Here is a 20702-nt window from a genome sequence, read left to right on the forward strand (position 1 = left end):
ATGCAGCTTTTTAATGTACATTAAAAATAACTTATATTGTCATTGTTTCTGCTGCTACTATATTACTATTCTACTAATATTTACTTTTACGACTACTACCCGAACTATTACTACTTTTCTCTCCATATCCTACTACTACTCGGATTACAACTGTTGTTGCTATTATTCCTAACATTATTTGATTATACATTTGCACTGCCAGTGTTGTATTCTAGATAAGTATAGCTTGATAGCCGGAGGGGCTAGTTGCCTAAGAACTTCTGTGCCCTATATTTCCCAAAGAGGAACTATAGTTGTAGCAGGAATGAGAGAGAACATTTAAGCTAGAATTAATTAGCTACCTATTATTTAAGAGAAAATATTTTTTTACACTTATGATAGTTTTTCTTTTCTATTCGATTTTGAAAATGGGGTATATTGAGAAACCAAAGGCACTCTTGTTAAAGTTTGACTCAAGATATCCTGTCAGTAAGTTTTCACAAGTACAGGGGTTCACTAATTGAAACTGCAGTCATGAATATTATGGGTGAGAACATTGAAAGTTGTTACATGTTGTACTGTAATCATGGAGATATTCTTTATGTAAGAGGGTAGGAGTATTAATTGAATCGTAAGTGTAGTAGCATTCATCCCCCAAGATATTTACAAGAGAATATGAATAGGGAATTACTTTTCCTGTGGGTTTCAACATACTTTCATTAATATAACATTGACATTCTAATTGTATAAATCATTTGGAACTGAGTTCTAACAAATAGTAATTTTTTTTTACAGGTAAATGCTATTGTGGGCCATAATGATACAAGACCGAAGCATTTTATTGAACTGAAATTGGTGAACAAGGAAAAATCAAGCCTAAGATTCTTAGTGCAATATACAATGAAAGTTTTGTTTGGTGTGGAATTTTTTAGGTTAGTATTTTAATGAATCCATTTTAATTTTCTCATTTTAACTTTATAGGGAGATTATGCATGATAATTTTTACTGTATTTAGTGCTTCTTTTATACAAGTTGTACAGTGTACTGTACTCATAATTATGAAAAAATTTCCCTGGATGAATTTCAAGTTAATGATGTGGCATTAACACCTCTATACAGCCCAAATTTAGATGAAAGGTAATGGCTGTTTGTCTAATTGGATGTGGTAGTGCTTCTAAAATAGACAAGAAAGGTTCTAGAGTAGCATGAAACTAAAGGAGGATATGGTCCATAAGTTACTGAGGTTTAGTGCCATTAGAGCACCTTTATACATTACTGAGGGTCTTTACACCATCCTTTTGACCCCTAGCTGTGGCCCGCAATTTGATATTGTAATTTACCTCCATTCCCTTTTCCCTTCGAACATCTTGACTTTGAACTTGCAGTGCAACTGTGAGGATCCCCACTACCCATGTTGCATCTCAGGACCAAGTGGTCTATCCCCTGGCAACCAGCGTTTGGCCATATGGCCCACACTTGACAAGACTACAACCAGGGTCACTAGACTTTTCAAGACAAACAGTTATGCCTTTTGATTGTTGATTGAAAACCTGGTTACACAATCAACTGACGAGACTTTGTAAATTCTTGAAACGAATGGGGTTTCACCTGGATACATGATAAACTACTAGACTTTTAATTGAAGTCCATAAAAGTCTTTTTAGAATGGCCTAAAAAAATTATACTTCTTACCAAGATCTCTTGAGGGAAGAAATGTTTGTGGTATCTTAAATCCAGTTGATTACTGCCCAATTTCCATAACTCCCATAATATCTAAAGGTTGTTTAATGTCTTTAGGCAAAACTTCTAAACGGCTAATCATCGATTCTCTAGTTTACAATTTGGCTTTTGTAAAGGCCTTGGAGCATGTGATGCCCTTCTTACAATCACCAATGCTGTACAGAAATCCCTTGATTGTGGTCAATAAGTTCTTATGATTGACCTTGATTTAAGTGCTGCGTTCAACAGTGTTAATCATCAGGCTCTTGTTTTAGAACTCCAGCAGATGGGAGTAAGTGGGTCTCCTTAGCATCGTTATTGAATTTTTTAGTAAAAGATTGCAAAGAGGAGTTGTTGATGGACACTAGAGAATGTAGCTTGTAGGAATGTGACATGTAGTGTTCCTCATGGTAGTTTTCTTGTCCCATTACTTTTCATACTATATACACATATGTGATTTGGTGTGTTGCTGAATCCCTTAACCCAGATCTAGTTAAAATTAGTGCTTGGTGCAAAATCTTGGACATGAAGTTAATTGTAAATAGGTCAAGGATAGTGGCTCCTCAACATCTGGATCTCAGATTTGGTAATGTTTCTTCATCTCTGTATTTCTTAAAATTTAAGGTGTGATTCTTGGAGTTCTAACAAATAGTAATTTAGTAATTTTTTTACAGGTAAATCCTATTGTGGGCCACAATGATACAAGACCGAAGCATTTTATTGAACTGAAATTGGTGAACAAGGAAAAATCAAGCCTAAGATTCTTCAAGCAATATACAATGAAAGTTTTGTTTGGTGTTGAATTGTTTAGGTTAGTATTTTAATGGATCCATTTTAATTTTCTCATTTTAACTTTATTGGGAGATTATGCATGATAATTTTTACTGTATTTGGTGCTTGTTTTATACAAGTTGTACAGTGTACTGTATTCATAATTATGAAAAAATTTCCCTGGATGAATTTCAAGTTAACGATATGGCATTAACACCTCTATACAGCCCAAATTTAGGTGAAAGGTAATGGCTGTTTGTCTAATTGGATGTGTTAGTGCTTCTAAAACAGGCAAGAAAGGTTCTAGAGTAGCATGAAAGTAAAGGAGGATATGGTCCATAAGTTACTGAGGTTTAGTGCCATTAGAGCACCTTTATACATTACTGAAGGGTCTTTGCACCATCCTTTTGACCCCTAGCTGTGGCCCGCAATTTGATATTGTAATTTACTTCCATTCCCCTTTCCCTTCTAACATCTTGACTTTGAACTTGTAGTGCCACTGTGAGGTTCCCTACCACCCCTGTTGTATCTCAGGACCAAGTGGTCTATCCCCTGGCAACCAGTGTTTGGCCATATGGCCCAAACTTGACAAGACTACAACCAGGGTCACTAGACTTTTCAAGACAAACAGTTATGCCTTTTGAGTGTTGATTGTAAACCTGGTTACACAATCAAGTGACGAGACTTCATTTTGTTAATCTTGTAAATATTTTAAACTAATGGGCTTTCACCTGGTCACATGATAAACAAAGATGACTTTTAATCTCACAAGTCATGTAAATCCATAAAAATCTTTTTAAAATGTCCTAAAAGAAATTATACTTCTTACCAAGATCTCTTGAGGGAAAAATGTTTGTGGTAGCTCAAGTCCAGTTGATTACTGGCCAATTTCCATAACTCCCATAATATCTAAAGGTTGTTTAATGTCTTTTGGCAAAACATCTAAACGAGTAATAATCAATTCTCTAGTTTACAATTTGGCTTTTGTAAAGGCCTTGGAGCATGTGATGCCCTTCTTACAATCACCAATGCTGTACAGAAATCCCTTGATTGTGGTCAAGAAGTTCTTATGATTGACCTTGATTTAAGTGCTGCATTCAACAATGTTAATCATCTGGCTGTTTTAAAACTCCAGTAGCTGGGAGTAAGTGGGTCTCCTTAGCATCATTATTGAATTTTTAAGTAGAAGATTGCAAATTATTGTTGTTGATGGACACTAGAGAATGTAGCCTGTAGGAATGTGACATGTAGTGTTCCTCATGGTAGTTTTCTTGGCCCATTACTTTTCATACTATCTACACATATGTGATTTGGTGTGTTGCTGAATCCCTTAACACAGATCTAGCTAAAATTAGTGCTTGGTGCAAAATCGGGGACATGAAGTTAATTGTAAATAGGTCAAGGATAGTGGCTCCTCAACATCTGGATCTCAGATTTGGTAATGTTTCTTCATCCATCTTTGTATGACTTTTAAAATTTAAGGTGTGATTCTTGATAGCAAATTTACTTTTGAGAAACTCATTAGGCCTGTCTCTTCTTTAATTGCACAAAACATTGGGTTATTGATCAAGTCTTTTAAGATGTTTGGTGATCAATCAGTTCTGAAGTGTTTTAATTCTTTCATTCTGCCTTATTTTGAGTATTGTTCTCCTCTCTGGTCTTCAGACGGTGAATCTCGTCTTAATTTGTTGAACAAGGACTTACTGTCTATCAAATTTTATTCCTAATCTAGATATTAATCTTTGGCGCCATCATTCAGTTAGTTCGTTATGCATGTTGCATAAGATATTTCATAATTCTGACCATCCCTTGCATTCAGATCTTCCTGGAGAATACATGGTGTGTAATACTACACATGCCGTTACGTCTAAAAGTCTGGCCTTTTCCATCATAAGTCACAATACTAAACAGTATTCTGGAAGTTTAATTCGATCTGTGACAAAGTTGTGGAATGATATTCCTAATTCGGGTAATTGAATCTGTGGAACTTCAAAAGTTCAAACATGCACCTAATGTTTTTATGTCGAATAAGTTGACAAATCTCACTAGTTTATATATATGAAAGATCTATTTTAATGTTACTGTTCTTGAAATTATTTTTTATTTTAACTTTATTACTTCTCTTGTAGTTTCCACATTTCCTTTCCTCACTGGGCTATTTATTACTGTTGGAGTCCTTAGGCTTATAGCATCCTACTTTTCCATCTAGGGTTGCAGCTTAGCTAGTAATGGAAATATAGTGGTACTGGGCAGCAGTTGCCAGAACCTTGATAATTCTTTATTGGCCTTTATCAGTTGTCACCAGAAGCTGCTACTAGTAAAGAACTTTGGTTTGTATAGCTAAGAAAAATACAAATTACTTTTAAAGTTTTTAATAGTTTTTTAAAATGATTAGGGTTATGCTCACAATATATTCTTTTGATAAAAATTGCAATTAAGGGATTTTGACGAAGGAAAAATCTATTTCTTGGGAGAGACCTGTGGCGCCCGGTGAAAAGTCCTTCTTGTATATCTTTTCTGATAAAACCTTCCATACCAGAGAAAGATAAAAGCATGGAATGCTGAGGTTACAACCCTCGCGCAAGCACCTTTTGGGTGTCGTGTATAAAGCAAAGGCGCGTGAAATCCACTATTCACAGGTTGTCTTCCATTTAGTTAATTCCTTCGTCAAAGGGATGGGCCGATACAGAGGCCCTAGACACACCCCCATCGCCGCACCACCCACGCCACGACGCGAGCGCCATCTGAACAACATCCTTCTGTATTGGCCATGATGGCTTGGAAAGGAAAGGGTGGGATCGTGTAAAATAAGGGGAAGGGTTTCACCGGGCGCCACAGGTCTCTCCCCAGAAATAGATTTTTCCTTCGTCAAAATCCCTTTTCTGGGTCGAACCTGTGGCGCCCGGTGAAAATGTACCAGAGAATGCCTTCCAAGCCCACAATAACTACTAATTTAATAAGGGGAGAGAAACAACACCATGTAAAGAAAATCATATATAATTAAGGTAAGTAGGCATAAAATATAAACTAGCCACAGGGCATAGTGAGAGTAAGGATAAACAAACATGATAACAAGGAAACCTCTGAGTATCAGAGGAAAACATGCAACAAAACTGACATGGCTAAGAATATCCCAACCTTATAACAACGGAAAACAATAATAGTTACAATCATATTAACCTAATATGTAATACACTTAGGGCTAACGAACCACCAAGGAAGCGGCGTCGTGGTGCGAGTGGCGGGTAGGAGGGAGAAGAGAAGAGATGGATGAAAGGAAGAACAAAAGATCAATGGGGAGAGATAAGGCTCCCAGCGGCAACCGTTGGGTATTTAAGAGCCTGTAAGTTCTTTAGATAGTGGCGTTTGAAGACCATAGGAGATTTCCAACCCGTGTACTTCTTAAGGTTATCAAAGTCCATATTCTGGAAATAGTTAATGGAGGTAGCTATCGATCGGATATCATGAGCATGGGGAAATGATCCCGGATTGGCTTGTTTAATGAAGTATAGGATCTGTTGCCTAATGCCACGTATGGAAATGGTACCTCCTTGTTCTCTGATAAACAAGGGGCCAGACGATCGGGTAGCAGTCCTGGCTAAAAAGGCCCTGAGAGTGGTGACCGGACATAGAGAAGTATCTTGGAGAAGAGGAATAATCTTCCAAGGGGACCACCTATTTTGGGGGTCCTCGTTCTTAGCTAGGAACGCCCTGTCTGGTGAAAGAAGTACCTCACCTGAAGGGAGGAAATCCATGTTCTCTGAGTTTCGTGAGAGAGCTGCTAGTTCTGAGATTCTGGAACCCGAGGCCAAAGGTGTTAGAAATAAAGTCTTCCTAAGAAGAGTGATATAAGAGCAGGATTCGGTGTCCGTGTCGGAGGCCAGTTTGAGGACATCATTTAGAGACCAAGAGACCTTTTGAGGACGAACCAAAGGTCGAAGCCTAGCACATGCTTTTGGAATAGATGAGAAATAAGACTCCGCCAGGTTAATGTTAAACCCAACCAGGAAGACTTTCCTCAGAGCTGACTTAATGGTGGTTATAGTGCTAGCTGCTAGGCCTTTGTCAAAAATGGACCTAAAGAAGGAGATGGCTAAATTAGGAGTCATAACCGAATGGTCTGAAGTCCTTAAGAAATCCGCTAGTTTCTTAACCGCCGAATCATATTGGCGAATCGTTGAGTCCCTTTTGTCTGACTCTATAAAGAGGACATTATCTGGGTCGATGTTTGCGTCCCTACGTGCCGCAAACTTCATGAAATCCACAAAGTTAGGGTTTTGGCTATCCTTGAGGAATCTGACACAGTCCGAGTTTGGACCACCTGGGTCAGTTTGGGGAATGGAATCCGGAAGGGACGGAGTTTCAACTCGAGGAGGAGAGGAAACCAACTGCTCTTTGGCCAGTGAGGTGCCACTAAAGCTACTGCCCCGTTGAAGGAGCGGAGTTTGTGCAAGTCTTTCAGTAGAAGATTCACTGGAGGGAATAAGAAGATCTTCTGCCAATGGTTCCAACCCAGGGTTAATGCGTCCATGGCATAAGCCTGAGGGTCCAGGTTCGGTGTCACATAACATGGGAGTTTGTGATTGAGTCAGGTCGCGAATAGATCTACCTGGAGACCTGGAACCAGCCTGAGTATCCACCGGAAGGAGTGCATGTCCAGGGACCACTCCGATTCCAGTGGGCTCGTCCTGGATAATGCGTCTGCTATCACATTCTGGACTCCTGCTAGGTGAGTTGCTGACAGGAACCAGTCTTTGTCGGCTGCCAAGGTGAAGATAGTGACCAGGATCTGATTCAGGTTGGGTGATTTGGACCCCCCCCTGTTGAGGCAGTGGACTACGGCCGTGCTGTCTGAGACTACTCTGATGTGGGTCGACCTCGGAGGGGAGATTCTCTTCAGGGTCAAGAACACCGCCATGGCTTCGAGAACATTGATATGGAACTGTCTCATGGCGGGTGACCAAGAGCCCTGAAACATCTGATGTTGGGAGTAACCCCCCCAACCACTCAGAGACGCGTCGGTATGAATTGTCACTTGTGGAGAGGGGAACTGTAGAGGAACCGACTTGGAGAGGTTCCTCCGATCGGACCATGGTTGTAGTCTCATTTTCAAGACAGAGGGGATCTTCGAGGTCTTGTCTCTTAAAGGTATTGTCGCCCTCTTTCTCCAAACTCGATTGATTTCTTTGAGTTTGGCTTTTAATAGGAGATCGGTCAGTGAGGCAAACTGGAGTAGGCCGAGGACTCGTTCTAAAGCTCTTCTGGACACCTGTTTGTGTTTGAGAAAGTTCCTGACCTTGGAAGCTATCTCCCTCACCTTCTTGGAAGGAAGGGAGAGCTTGTGCTTTGAGAGGTCCCAACGGATGCCTAACCATTCGAAGAGGCTTGATGGTTGTAGGCGGGACTTCCGGAGGTTGACCTGGAAGCCCAGTTTGGCGAGAAAATGGAGTACCTTCGACGTAGCTCTGTTGCATTCCTGGTGCGACTGGGCCCAAATGAGCCAATCGTCCAGATAGGCGACGATTTGTATCCCTTGGTGTCTAAGTTGCTCGAGCACCGTCTCCCCCAGTTTCGTGAATACCCTGGGGGCAATGCTGAGACCGAAGGGCATGACTTTGAATGCGAAGGCTCTCTTGCCGAGACGGAAGCCTAGGTAAGGAGAGAAGTTTCGAGCTACTGGGACATGATAATAGGCGTCGGTAAGATCGATAGAGGTGGTGACGGCCCCACGGGGAAGTAAGGTCCGTACCTGAGAGATAGTCAGCATACGGAACTTGTCGCAAAGGATGTAAGAGTTGAGCTTCGACAAGTCCAGAACTACCCTCAACGCCGACGAGTCTTTCTTCGGGACTGTAAACAGGCGGCCTTGGAATTTCAGGGATCGAACCCGCTTGATTGCTCTCTTCTTGAGTAACTCCGCAGTGTACTCTTCCAGGATGGGAGTGGGTCTCTGGAAGAAGGTCACCGGTGGAGGAGGGGATCCCCGTGACCATTTCCAACCCAAGCCCCTTGATATTATGCTGTGAGCCCATGGACTGAAGGTCCAATGATCCCGGAAGTGATAAAGTCTCCCTCCTACCGGCATCACATCATTGGGAGGGAGTGAACTTAGGGCCCCTCCCTCCACGGGAACCCCTTGCTCTAGGCCCGCCGCGTTGGCGGAACTGTCCTCTACCTCTGGAACTCCCTCTTTGGTATCCACGAAAGGAACCGGAGGATTCGTAGGCAGGGTTGTATGCAGGTGAGGGCATCCAAGAGGAGTTGGGCTGTGTACCAGGGGGAGCAGCGAGGTAGACTACCTGCTGAGGAGGCGCCTGTTGTCGAGAAGTCGAGGCCGCGGAAGGCTGTGGGGACGAGGTACCCCGGGCCGCCTTGTAAGGACTAAACCTCTGCTTCTTCTTGAAGAACGTGTGTCTCTGGGGTTCGAACCTCTTTTTGGCTGAGAGACCCCACCTTACCTGCAAATTCTGGTTTGCCCTCGCTGCGTCCTGAAGAACCTTATCCACCTCGGTCTGAGGGAAGAGGGTCTTACCCCAGCAGGAGGAAGCTATCAGTCTGTTCGGCTCATGCCTGATGGTGGCCTCCGACAGAACGAACTTCCTGCAACTAACCCGAGCTGACCAGAAGTCATGGAGATCTATTTGGTAGGATAGCAGCTGGTTCTTTGTGGCGACTCTGAACAGCGTTTCCTCTGGGTAAAGAGATGCTAGGGACTCCATGGAGGTGATGGATTGGAGGGACCTAGCAAGTCTAGTACGGGTCTCGAACTCAGTTTTGAGAAGACTCTCTATTAATCTGGGAAGCTTCTCAGAGAAAAGAGTAGAGGCACAGTCCGGGTCTAGTTTCCCCACCGTGAAGGTAGAGGCCGCAGCATCCCAGGCTGCCGAGGAACCCGGAATAAGCAAAGAGGTGGGGTCCGTCTCCTTGAGAGCCGGCATGGAAGAGCCTTCTTTGATGGCCTGTATAGTCAGCTCTGTGACTTTGTCTATGAGCGGCAAAGAGATGGAGGCCGCTGTCGTAAAAATAGTGTAGGAACCTTTGTGAGGGGTGAGCTTGGAGTTAATACACCCCCACTCTGATAGTGTTCTGGCCCAGATAGCCTGGGCCTGCTCTTTTGGAAATATGACCGTTTCCTTCGGTACCTTGTCCATACGGACCAATGCATGTTCCTTTAACCGTACAAAACCATTGAACGGGAATGCTAGGCCCGGGGGATAGAACTCCAGGTCCTCTAGAGGGCGGGTGCCCATGCCCTCCAGAGTTAGGGAGCCATCTACGAATGGAGCATGCAAAGCAAACCGCCAAGGATTGTTTTTATCGAAGGGCGGCAGCTTCGATGCGTCTGGGGCAGAAGGGGGAGGAAACTGAGTTCCGGCGCGGATCAGAGTAGCCATCATATCCTTAATCTCTGTTATTGCACCAGAGTGATGTTGAACTTGATCCCTGACCAATCCTTTGATCAGTTGGATGGGGAGGAGATCAGCCCAGGGTACCTGAAAGTCACCCGTTGGTTTTTTCTTGGATTTGGTAGACTTAGACTTCTTAGGAGTAGCGGTTTTACGAGGAGCAATATGAATATCAGGAGCTGTCGAGGGTCCGGGGACCGGTGACGTTGATACTGGCCAAAGCTGAAGTCTTATAAGTTCGAAGTGGCTTCACCTTGGGTCGTACGGAGGCAGAGGGATCCCGAGGAGAAGCCTTAGAGTTATCAAAACCTAGAAAGGAAGAGGTAGGAGAGGGAGTAGGAGAGAAAAGGGTTTCCACCAACTCGGCACCACTTACCTGCTCGTCCCTGGGTTCTACGTCTATATCCAGACCCGCCATGTCCATCGGTACGAGGGGTTCGTCCTCCACGGAAATGGTAGCCCTGACTTCTTCAATTAAAGGGGCAGCAAAGTCAGGGGAGACTGCAGCAGTAGTCGAGCCTGGGAAGAGACGGGAGGCCATATCCCCATCGAGGAGATAGGGTGCGCCAGACGGGGCATTCCTGCCAAAGCCCGACACCCACGGACGAAGAGTAGCCCTTGCTGACCGAAGAGAGACATCATCGGCCTGTAAGATTTGCAGTGATTAGTGATGGAGGAGGGGGTTTGCCCTCCCAAATATACTGTGTATATCATATTCATGTCTATATTAGTGTCTGCCAATGAGAAATAAGGAACAAAGGGAAAACCACTTACATCATCATTCAGCAGAACTGACGACAACTCGTAACAGAACGAGCACAAATCCGGGAACCACACTGGGTATTGGGCCTGTCCCGGTTCCTGGATAAAGGGAATGGAGCAGTGAGCATGAGACCGGCAGAGGTCATGCCCAACGGGGTCGCTGAACGAGGCAGAGCATCCTTCAGCAGTACAACGGGCCTTCTGTAAAAGAAAGGAGACATAAGGCTGGTGTTGCTTGAAACTCTGATAAGGGATAAAAAACCTATTATTTTAGAGTTCCGGCACTCACTGAATTACCTAAGCACCCATATTACATTGACCAAACAACTGAATATTAACTTTAAGTTGATACCGCCCCATACCATTGTTGGCACTTTAATATTCAATTTCTGTATATTTGTAATGCACCCAATGTCTGTTAATGACATAAGGATAATTAGCTTAAAGCAATCCGCCGACCTCCAAGGGTCGGGGAAGCAGTGACATGCCCTTAAAATAAATATAAACACCAGCCTTAGCTAAAGGCAAGGCAAATATAAGTGTGAAGTGTATGGGCGACCTCCGGTGAAGCCGGAGCTCCGGTGAGGCCGGAGCGTAATGAAATGTCCTGAATAAAGGAGCCTTAGCTAATTAGCTAAGGCAACTATAAGTGTGAAGTGTTTGGGCGACCTCCGGTGACGCCGGAGGATAATGAGATGCCCTGAATAATTCAATTGTGGCTAATAATTCAATTGTGAAAGATAAAAAGCTAAGCCGCAGCTAATGACTAAAGCTTAGATTATAGTAAAGCGTATTTACGATCTCCGGTGAGGCCGGAGGGAGAAGAAAGGTCCTGAATAATTATTGTGAATAACAAACACAGTTGTAATAACAAAGGCTATTGTGGATATGGCCGTGGCCTGAGACCGAAGTAAGGGCCACCGGAGGGTCGTATCTAAACAATATGAAGCCCGTCCCATGTAGTAAACAATATAAATATAACACTAGAACGAAAGTTATTGAGAATCCCTCATGGCGGAGTATAACTCAAGGCGGAGTGGAAAATGTTCATAACTACTCCCGAGCCGTAACGGGGAGAGGACGAAACACGGACCAAAATAACGCTAACAATTGAAAAGTCACGAAAAATAAATAACTCGTAAGTTATCATCCACCCAGAGGGGGAGAGGTGAGGGAGGGAGAACCCGCTGAACGCACAAAACGGAAAACGGGAAATCCGCTCCCCCACCTGAGCTAAGAAAGAAAACGAGAGAAAGGGGTAACTCGTGACTGCGAACAGAAAACGGGGACCCCAAGCTCTCGCTCTCTTAAACACAAAAACAGGACTAAAAAACACACAACACTATTATAAACGTATAAAATAAACCTTTACATCCATAAAACACTACGATCGAAGAATAGCAACTGCTAAAACTTAAAATAAATAGCACAGTCGAGTGACGAACGCCTCGGAGGGGCGGGTACTAAACAAATACAAAGCTAAATCGCTATCTCGATCGTAGGCTGGACTTACTAGCAAAAAGTACCATGAGTATAAATACACAAAAAAATAAAAATAAAAATAATAACGGTTCTAAAGGCATAAGGCCAGGGACTTAACCAAGAACCTAAGTGACAGAGTACTAAACGGGCAGACAAAGATGAATTCCCAAACAGTGAACAAACAATGGCCGCCATGAAAGGCCAGACGGGAATAACAAAACAGACTATACTGGATATAAAACAAAAGCCCGGTACAATAAAATACTGTCAAAACAAACTATGGTACTTCACATTGGAATGTGTGAAGATGGAGCTTCGGACATGACAAAATAAATCCACGATTGATAAAAAAGACCGAGAGCACAACAAAACAATTCAACACTTTGTATTCCAAAAAGAAGGATGTTGTTCAGATGGCGCTCGCGTCGTGGCGTGGGTGGTGCGGCGATGGGGGTGTGTCTAGGGCCTCTGTATCGGCCCATCCCTTTGACGAAGGAATTAACTAAATGGAAGACAACCTGTGAATAGTGGATTTCACGCGCCTTTGCTTTATACACGACACCCAAAAGGTGCTCGTGCTAGGGTTGTAACCTCAGCATTCCATGCTTTTATCTTTCTCTGGTATAATTGGAAGGTTTTATCAGAAAAGATATACAAGAAGGACTTTTCACCGGGCGCCACAGATTCGACCCAGAAAACTAATTTAAACAGCACCTTTAAGTTGACTGCTGAAAATCTTGTTACATTTTTTGTTTTACAATTTTCAAGAAATTCTGTATCCTTCATGTTTTTTAGAATAATTTAGCACAAATCAAATACAGATCATTTGAAAAAGTCAAACATAGAAATTTCACTTTCTCATCACATACCAGTTTGTTATAATTCAAGAAAGCACGTAATGTCTCGGAATACAAGCTATTGGTAGTACTTTTTAAGTTGATGTTATGATACTTGATCCATAAGTAAGCTTATGCCTTGCTTGCTTTAATTGTTTCTCAGTAGTTTCATTTTTGTGTGTCAATTTGGAAAGTATATCTTCCTATCACGAATAGATTTTTGGTCACATAGTTGTTTTGCTACATTTAATGAATTAACCCTGGATAGGTACGATGGGTCGTTTGCGACCCCGAGCGTCAAAAAAAAACAGGTTTTTCTCACGTGACTCACCCCCGTGACTGAATTTGTGGGTGATCGACCTGCAGGAGGTGTCTCCCCTACACGCTCTAGTAGTGTCCAGATGTGCATTGCTGTAGCTGTACTCCTTCCCCGATTTCTGAGACGCGTCGGGGTCGAGCGCGACCGAGTTTACCCTTCTAAGGTAGTTTGCATAATTATCAAAGTTATTACGTATTATGAAATTGTCGTAGAATGGTGCAACTTGTATAGGTTATCAGTTGTGGAAAGTCTTGGTGGATTGTTTGGCTACCATGTGCATGATTTTTTTTTTAGTTAAAATGTCGTTCATCACCACGAGGACCATTTTACCGCGAGTGCCCCTTTTTCATTTTTTTTCATTTTTTTGCCAAGTCATTTTTCCGTAAGATATTGCCAAATAGGGTCGTAAAACTTTTGCTTGTTTAGTGTTGGAAAGTGTGTCTAGATGATCTGGCTACCCATGCATGACTTTGTTTTTGTCAGATACGACGTAGTTATTGGTATATTGGGTATTTAACTGCGGTTACCAATTTCTGTTTTTTTTCAATATTTGTAAAAATTACTACGTAGTAAGGAATTGCCGTATATTATTCATTTTTTTTTCATGTTTATGTGTTAGAAAGTGTGCCTTGATGGTCGTGCTAACACGTGCATGTCTTTTTTTTTATCTGAGATGCCGTATATTAGAATGTCGGGCATTTTACCGCGAGTGTCCCTTTTTCATTTTTTTTCATTTTTTTGCCAAGTCATTTTTCCGTAAGATATTGCAAAATAGTATCGTAAAACTTTTGCTTTTTTAGTGTTGGAAAGTGTGTCTAGATGATCTGGCTACCCATGCGTGATTTTGTTTTTGTCAGATACGACGTAGTTATTGGTATATTGGGTATTTAACTGCGGTTGCCAATTTCTGTTTTTTTTCAATATTTGTAAAAATTTACTACGTAGTAAGGAATTGCCGTATATTATTGATTTTTTTTTCATGTTTGTGTTAGAAAGTGTGCCTTGATGGTTGGGCTAACACGTGCATGTCTTTTTTTTTTATCTGAGATGCCGTATATTAGAATGTTGGGCATTTTTCCGCGAGTGCCCCTTTTTATTTGTTTTGCATTTTTTTGCTTAGTCATGTTACCGTAAGGAATTGGCAAGTGGTGTCGCAAAACTTATATTTTTATAGTGTTGGAAAGTGTTTCTAGATGATCTGGCTACCCATACCTATTTTTTTTCTAGCCAGATATGGCGTATATATAAGTATGTGTTCGATTTTCCTGTGATTGCCATTTTTTCGTTTTTTCCCATTTCTTTCAAAATTACTACGTACTAAGGAACTATCACAGAGTAATATTTCATTTATATGTTTATTTGTCGGAAAATGTGCCTTGATGGTTTGCCTAGCACGTGGCTGAAATTTTTTTTTTCTGAAATGCCGTATATTAGAATGGCCATTTTTCCACGAGTGCCCCTTTTTATTTGTTTTGCATTTTTTTGCTTAGTCATGTTACCGTAAGGAATTGGCAAGTAGTGTCGCAAAACTTATAATTTTATAGTGTTGGAAAGTGTTTCTAGATGATCTGGCTACCCATGCCTATCTTCTTTTTTTAGCCAGATATGGCGTATATATAGGTATGTGTTCGATTTTCCTGTGTTGCCATTTTTTTTTTTCCCATTTCTTTCAAAATTACTACGTACTAAGGAACTATCACAGAGTAATTATTCATTTAGATGTTTATTTGTCGGAAAATGTGCCTTGATGGTTTGCCTAGCACGTGGCTGAATTTTTTTTCTTCTGAAATGCCGTATATTAGAATGTTAGCCATTTTTCCGCGAGTGCCCCTTTTTATTTGTTTTGCATTTTTTTGCTCAGTCATGTTACCGTAAGGAATTGGCAAGTAGTGTCGCAAAACTTATATTTTTATAGTGTTGGAAAGTGTTTCTAGATGATCTGGCTACCCATGCCTATCTTTTTTTTAGCCAGATATGGCGTATATATAGGTATGTGTTCGATTTTCCGGTGATTGCCATTTTTTCGTTTTTTCCCAATTCTTTCAAAATTACTACGTACTAAGGAACTATCACAGAGTAATGATTCCTCTAGATGTTTATTTGTCGGAAAATTTTGTTTACTTTTTTTTTTGATTGAATATCATCAAATTTTTTTAGCTAAAATATTATATTGTTTTACATTTTTTTTTTTCGATTTTATTTCCCTTCAAAAAATTTTTTTTGGGTCAGAATTTTAATTTTATAGTCGTAAAATAATCGACAATTATCCAGCAACCCACCATACAATTTTTATGCATATCCAATAATAATTAGATTAGTAAATAACACCTTGAAATTGACATGCCCTTCCTACATTTCAAGTGGCAGATTAGGGAGTCTGAGTCAGTGTGGTTGGCGGCCATTTTGTGGACATATCCGAAGCGTAAGCTGCCCTATCTATATATATTCTTGTTCCCTATAGAATTTGTGATATTTTGGTATATTTTTACCTGCATAAATATCATATTATATATTAAATATATGTATTTTTTTACGAAATTTCTAAGTACTCAAAAAATTACCTTTAGATATGGCCCCTGATATAAATGTAATTTACAAAATAATGAAGATTTTTTTTACATATTTCTATTTTAGGATAACATATGTTTATTCCCTAAAAAAATTAGCCACTTCCTATTTCATTTGGGTACCCCAAAAAATTCATGAAATTTGGACAAATTTTTTTGGCCAAAAAAAGTTACCCTTTTTTTCTCATTTCAGATCATTTCAGATCTTCACCTCCATGGGTCTGACTTCATCCAAAATACATCAAGATGTGTCCTAAACATTCAAGAATCAATTCCTAAAAGGATTTGTGTATATATGTATAAACTTTTTTTTTATGAATTTTTATGTCAGGTCTTTTTTTTTTTCTACTTAATTTTTTAAAATATTTATAATAAATAGTTTTTCTGCAGATGAGTAGTATTTATCTTTACAGTTGTTTTAAGCATTCATTGAAGTTTTTTTTGGCAAAAGAAAAAAGGAGGTTACTGCAAAAACTGATTTTTCAAGAATTTTTTTTGGCGTCGGGGTCGTTCGCGTCCGAGTATACCCTTAAAGGGGTGTCCGAGGAGCGTACCTATCCAGGGTTAAAGGCCTGATAACTTTTATTTGTAGATAAATTTCATTTGGTTTTGCCTTATGAGTTGAACAATGTTGCCCGGTTTGGCGATACTATTTTAAGGAATTTATATCCTTGGAAACCTCAGATTTTAACTATGTTGTATTACCAAGGTTATGTTAAATACCCTTCTTATGTTAATGATCACTTTATTTGAAGGGTTAACAGCTTAAAAGTAAAACATGCGTTAAGTGTAAAAATACATGGATGTCCGGGGAAATTGCTTTTTATTCTTGCTATCAATTTTCTTGCCTACAGAAATTATCAAATTTTTAACTGGTTCAACACATTATGCATACACTTTGGTTTTGTGGGGTCAAGTTAGTTTTAATATGCACTAGAAATATCTATTATCTCGACTGTAAACAAAGTGGGTGTATAAGCTCTGTTGTACATACATACATATACCAAAGGCACTTCCCCCAATTTTGGGGGGTAGCCGACAACAACAAGAAACAAAACAAAAAAGGGGACCTCTACTCTCTACGTTCCTCCAGCCTAACCAGGGACTCGGCTGAGTTCAGCTGGTACTGCTAGGGTGCCACAGCCCAACCTCCCACATTTCCACCACAGATGAAGCTTCATATTGCTGAGTCCCCTACTGCTGCTACCTCCGCGGTCATCTAAGGCACCGGAGGAAGGAGCAGGGCCTACCGGAACTGCGTCACAATCGCTCGCCATTCATTCCTATTTCTCGCACGCTCTCTTGCCTCTCTCACATCTATCCTCCTATCACCCAGAGCTTTCTTCACACCATCCATCCACCCAAACCTTGGCCTTCCTCTTGTACTTCTCCCATCAACTCTTGCATTCATCACCTTCTTTAGCAGACAGCCATTTTCCATTCTCTCAACATGGCCAAACCACCTCAACACATTCATATCCACTCTAGCCGCTAACTCATTTCTTACACCCGTTCTCACCCTCACCACTTCGTTCCTAACCCTATCTACTCGAGATACACCAGCCATACTCCTCAGACACTTCATCTCAAACACATTCAATTTCTGTCTCTCCATCACTTTCATTCCCCACAACTCCGATCCATACATCACAGTTGGTACAATCACTTTCTCATATAGAACTCTCTTTACATTCATGCCCAACCCTCTATTTTTTACTACTCCCTTAACTGCCCCCAACACTTTGCAACCTTCATTCACTCACTGAAGTACATCTGCTTCCACTCCACCATTTGCTGCAACAACAGACCCCAAGTACTTAAACTGATCCACCTCCTCAAGTAACTCTCCATTCAACATGACATTCAACCTTGCACCACCTTCCCTTCTCATACATCTCATAACTTACTCTTACCCACATTAACTCTCAACTTCCTTCTCTCACACACCCTTCCAAATTCTGTCACTAGTCGGTCAAGCTTCTCTTCTGTGTCTGCTACCAGTACAGTATCATCCGCAAACAACAACTGATTTGCCTCCCATTCATGATCATTCTCACCTACCAGTTTTAATCCTCGTCCAAGCACTCGAGCATTCACCTCTCTCACCACTCCATCAACATACAAGTTAAACAACCTCTGTTGTATTCATACAAATGATTACAGAACATCCAACCTTTCATCATAAGCATCACTGTGTTTACCACTCCTTTCCTTTGAGAAGGTTAATGTAAAAATTCATTCCTCTTTATTGCATTGTTCACAAAATCTTGGAAAATCTAGGTTTTTGTATGATAAACCCTTTTCCATTATTTTTTGGCTCTTCCTAAAGATTGTTCTCCCTACCACTTTCATATCTACAGCACTTCTGACAAATTTTTCTCATCCTACCTTATTACTTGTCTGAACCATAGTTCCACTTTCTCTCCGAATGGTATCCCCAGCTGTAATGCCGGATAATATGGTCCAGATTCCAAAAGATGAATAAATCTAGTTTTTTCAGTCTTTTTTTTACTGACTTTTGGGGGCAGGGGGAGTTCTTCATTTGTAGTACTCCAGCCATAAATCTTAATAGTATGATGTTAAACTTTTTCAAAGTCTGACATTGTTCTTGTCAATGCCAGCATTTCTTGTATAAAAGTTATTCAGGCCTTTAGTACAATTTAAGTCTATTCTGTTCTCTAGTAATGGTACATTTCTATTGATTAGTTGTCAAGCTCACTGGGTCTTTGCAGCACTCCTTTGGGCCCAGATGCACTTGCTTTTTATCCTTCCATTTTGCTGTCAAACTTTTACCTCCAGTGTAATTGATGGATTTTACCCTAGATGCACCAGGGTGCTGAATGGCCTCATAGATTATTGTATTTTTCCTTCCTCTTGTTATTTTGGAATTTGTATAGTTTATTTACAATACATTCATTTTACGTTGTTGTTCTTAAACTTCTCTTGTAGTATATTTCCTCTTGTAATTTTCTTAAACTTCTCTTGTAGTATATTTCCTTTTTTTTCCTTTCCTCGCTCAGCTGTTTTCCCTGCTAGAGCCCTTGGGCTTAAAGCATCCTGCTTTTCCAACTAGGGTTGTAGCTTAGCAAGTAATAATAATAATAATAGTAATAATAATGTAACCCAAATCCATAAATCCAATCCAAGAAATGCAGTACTGTAATCCAGTTATCTCCATTTCCCCCATGCTGGAGCAAATCTTATTGCTCTCTTAGCACTTGCTTAAATGGTTTGCCTTTTTTAAGGCTTTCCGACTTATATTTATCACACCTCTTGTTACATAATGTTTAGTACGCACTACATCCATTCACCTTTCCTGCAGCAAACATGTGGCTGCTATCCGGATTGAACCTATTCATGTTTTCTCTCGTCACCATTAGCTATGTTTTTCTTATTCAGTTCTCATCCTTACTCCGTTCTTCCCGGGTAAAATCTTCCCATATGTTCCTCAGATTCTGTTGTCAACACTAGATCATCAGAAAGTATCTTGACAGGGAGCGATTTTCTTTTACTAAATTGTAGCTTCCTCTATTACTATGAAAAACAGCCAAGTGCTCCATGCTGATCCTGGGACATATCTGACTTCTGTTACCCTTGTCAATGCCTCTAGTTTAATATAGTATTATAGTAGTTACATCATTATCTAAATGAAAATTTCTGGTATCCCCTGCCTTTGTAATGCCATTTTAATCATTATCTTAATTCAATCTTCTATTTGTGGTACAGTGCTTTTCATGACATTGTTTCAATAAAAAGACTACTACTTTCGTCGTCTTTCCTCGGAGTTTTTCCTTTGCATACCACTACAGTACTGTAAATCTTTCTTACCATATTTTCATGAGCAAGCTCATAGACTGCTGGCTTTCTTGTTTTTAAAGTTGCTTCTGATGATCCTTGGACTCAGTACTTTATTCTTTTCAAAGACTTTTTCCAAAGCCTCTTCTGGTGTAATGTTTCCCATTGATCCTTCTGTTATGTCATGAACCTTTCTCCATTATGTATTGTCTATATGATTTCTAAGCCATTTTACCCTAATTTTTCTTTTGATGCTATATTTACATTGAATCATTTATTTTTCAGTTTCCATGCTTTATACCATCAACTACCATTTTTGCTTCATAATTTTTTACCTATTAAAATGGCTCTGACTATCAACCCAACCTAACCTCCACTAGTATTACATTGCAATGAAAAATTCTTCACACCTTGTCTTTTGATTTCTAGTGGACTGATAAATGCATAATCCTCTTTAACAAGATCTTGGTCTTCATTATTTTGATTAATTCACTTGGCCTATCATCACATATTTTGCTGGTTCATCCCTGATTAGTTTGTCCACTCCATTTTACCCTCTTGAAAAAAAAATGTAATTCTAGAGAAAGTAAACTCAATGTAATACAGTATTAGTTTTTAGATGAAAATTAAGACTTTGACCGGGAAATGTCTATATTTGCTGGAGTCTTTACTTGGTTTTCAAGAATTTTTTAAAAATTATAGTAGCCTAATGGTACTTCGGTTTAGGCGTTTAATTCGTTGTAGGAACAGGCTCGTAAATATGAGAAAGTTTATCGTAAGAAATAAGGGAAAATCACAATGAATTCCACATGTCCGTAAAAGTTTATACCCTTTTTTTTTAAAGGTTTGCAATGAATGTCATATAAAGAGCAAATAACACCTAACATAAAAAATTAATACAAATTAAATCCTAATAAAAAAAATGTGAACATTGACGTTAACACACACTTTACAGTTTAGGAGAGTTATGGCCAGTGTACAGGAGACAAGACAGAGGAGGAAGAAGGGATGCTGCTTTGGGGGGAGAATCTCTCTGAGAACCTCAGGTAAAGTATCAGAGATCTTG

General features: G+C 40.3%; 1 long non-coding RNA gene across 1 annotated transcript; it reads left to right on the top strand.

The window, feature by feature from the left end:
* The first annotated feature begins 787 nt into the window (after positions 1 to 787).
* LOC137646125 (uncharacterized) lies at positions 788 to 20702 on the top strand. Its single transcript, XR_011045397.1, has 3 exons — positions 788 to 911; positions 2373 to 2509; positions 20597 to 20702. It is a non-coding gene; the product is annotated as an uncharacterized lncRNA (long non-coding RNA).

The sequence above is a fragment of the Palaemon carinicauda genome, chromosome 8 (genome assembly GCF_036898095.1).
Source record: "Palaemon carinicauda isolate YSFRI2023 chromosome 8, ASM3689809v2, whole genome shotgun sequence".
Classification (NCBI taxonomy): domain Eukaryota; kingdom Metazoa; phylum Arthropoda; class Malacostraca; order Decapoda; family Palaemonidae; genus Palaemon; species Palaemon carinicauda.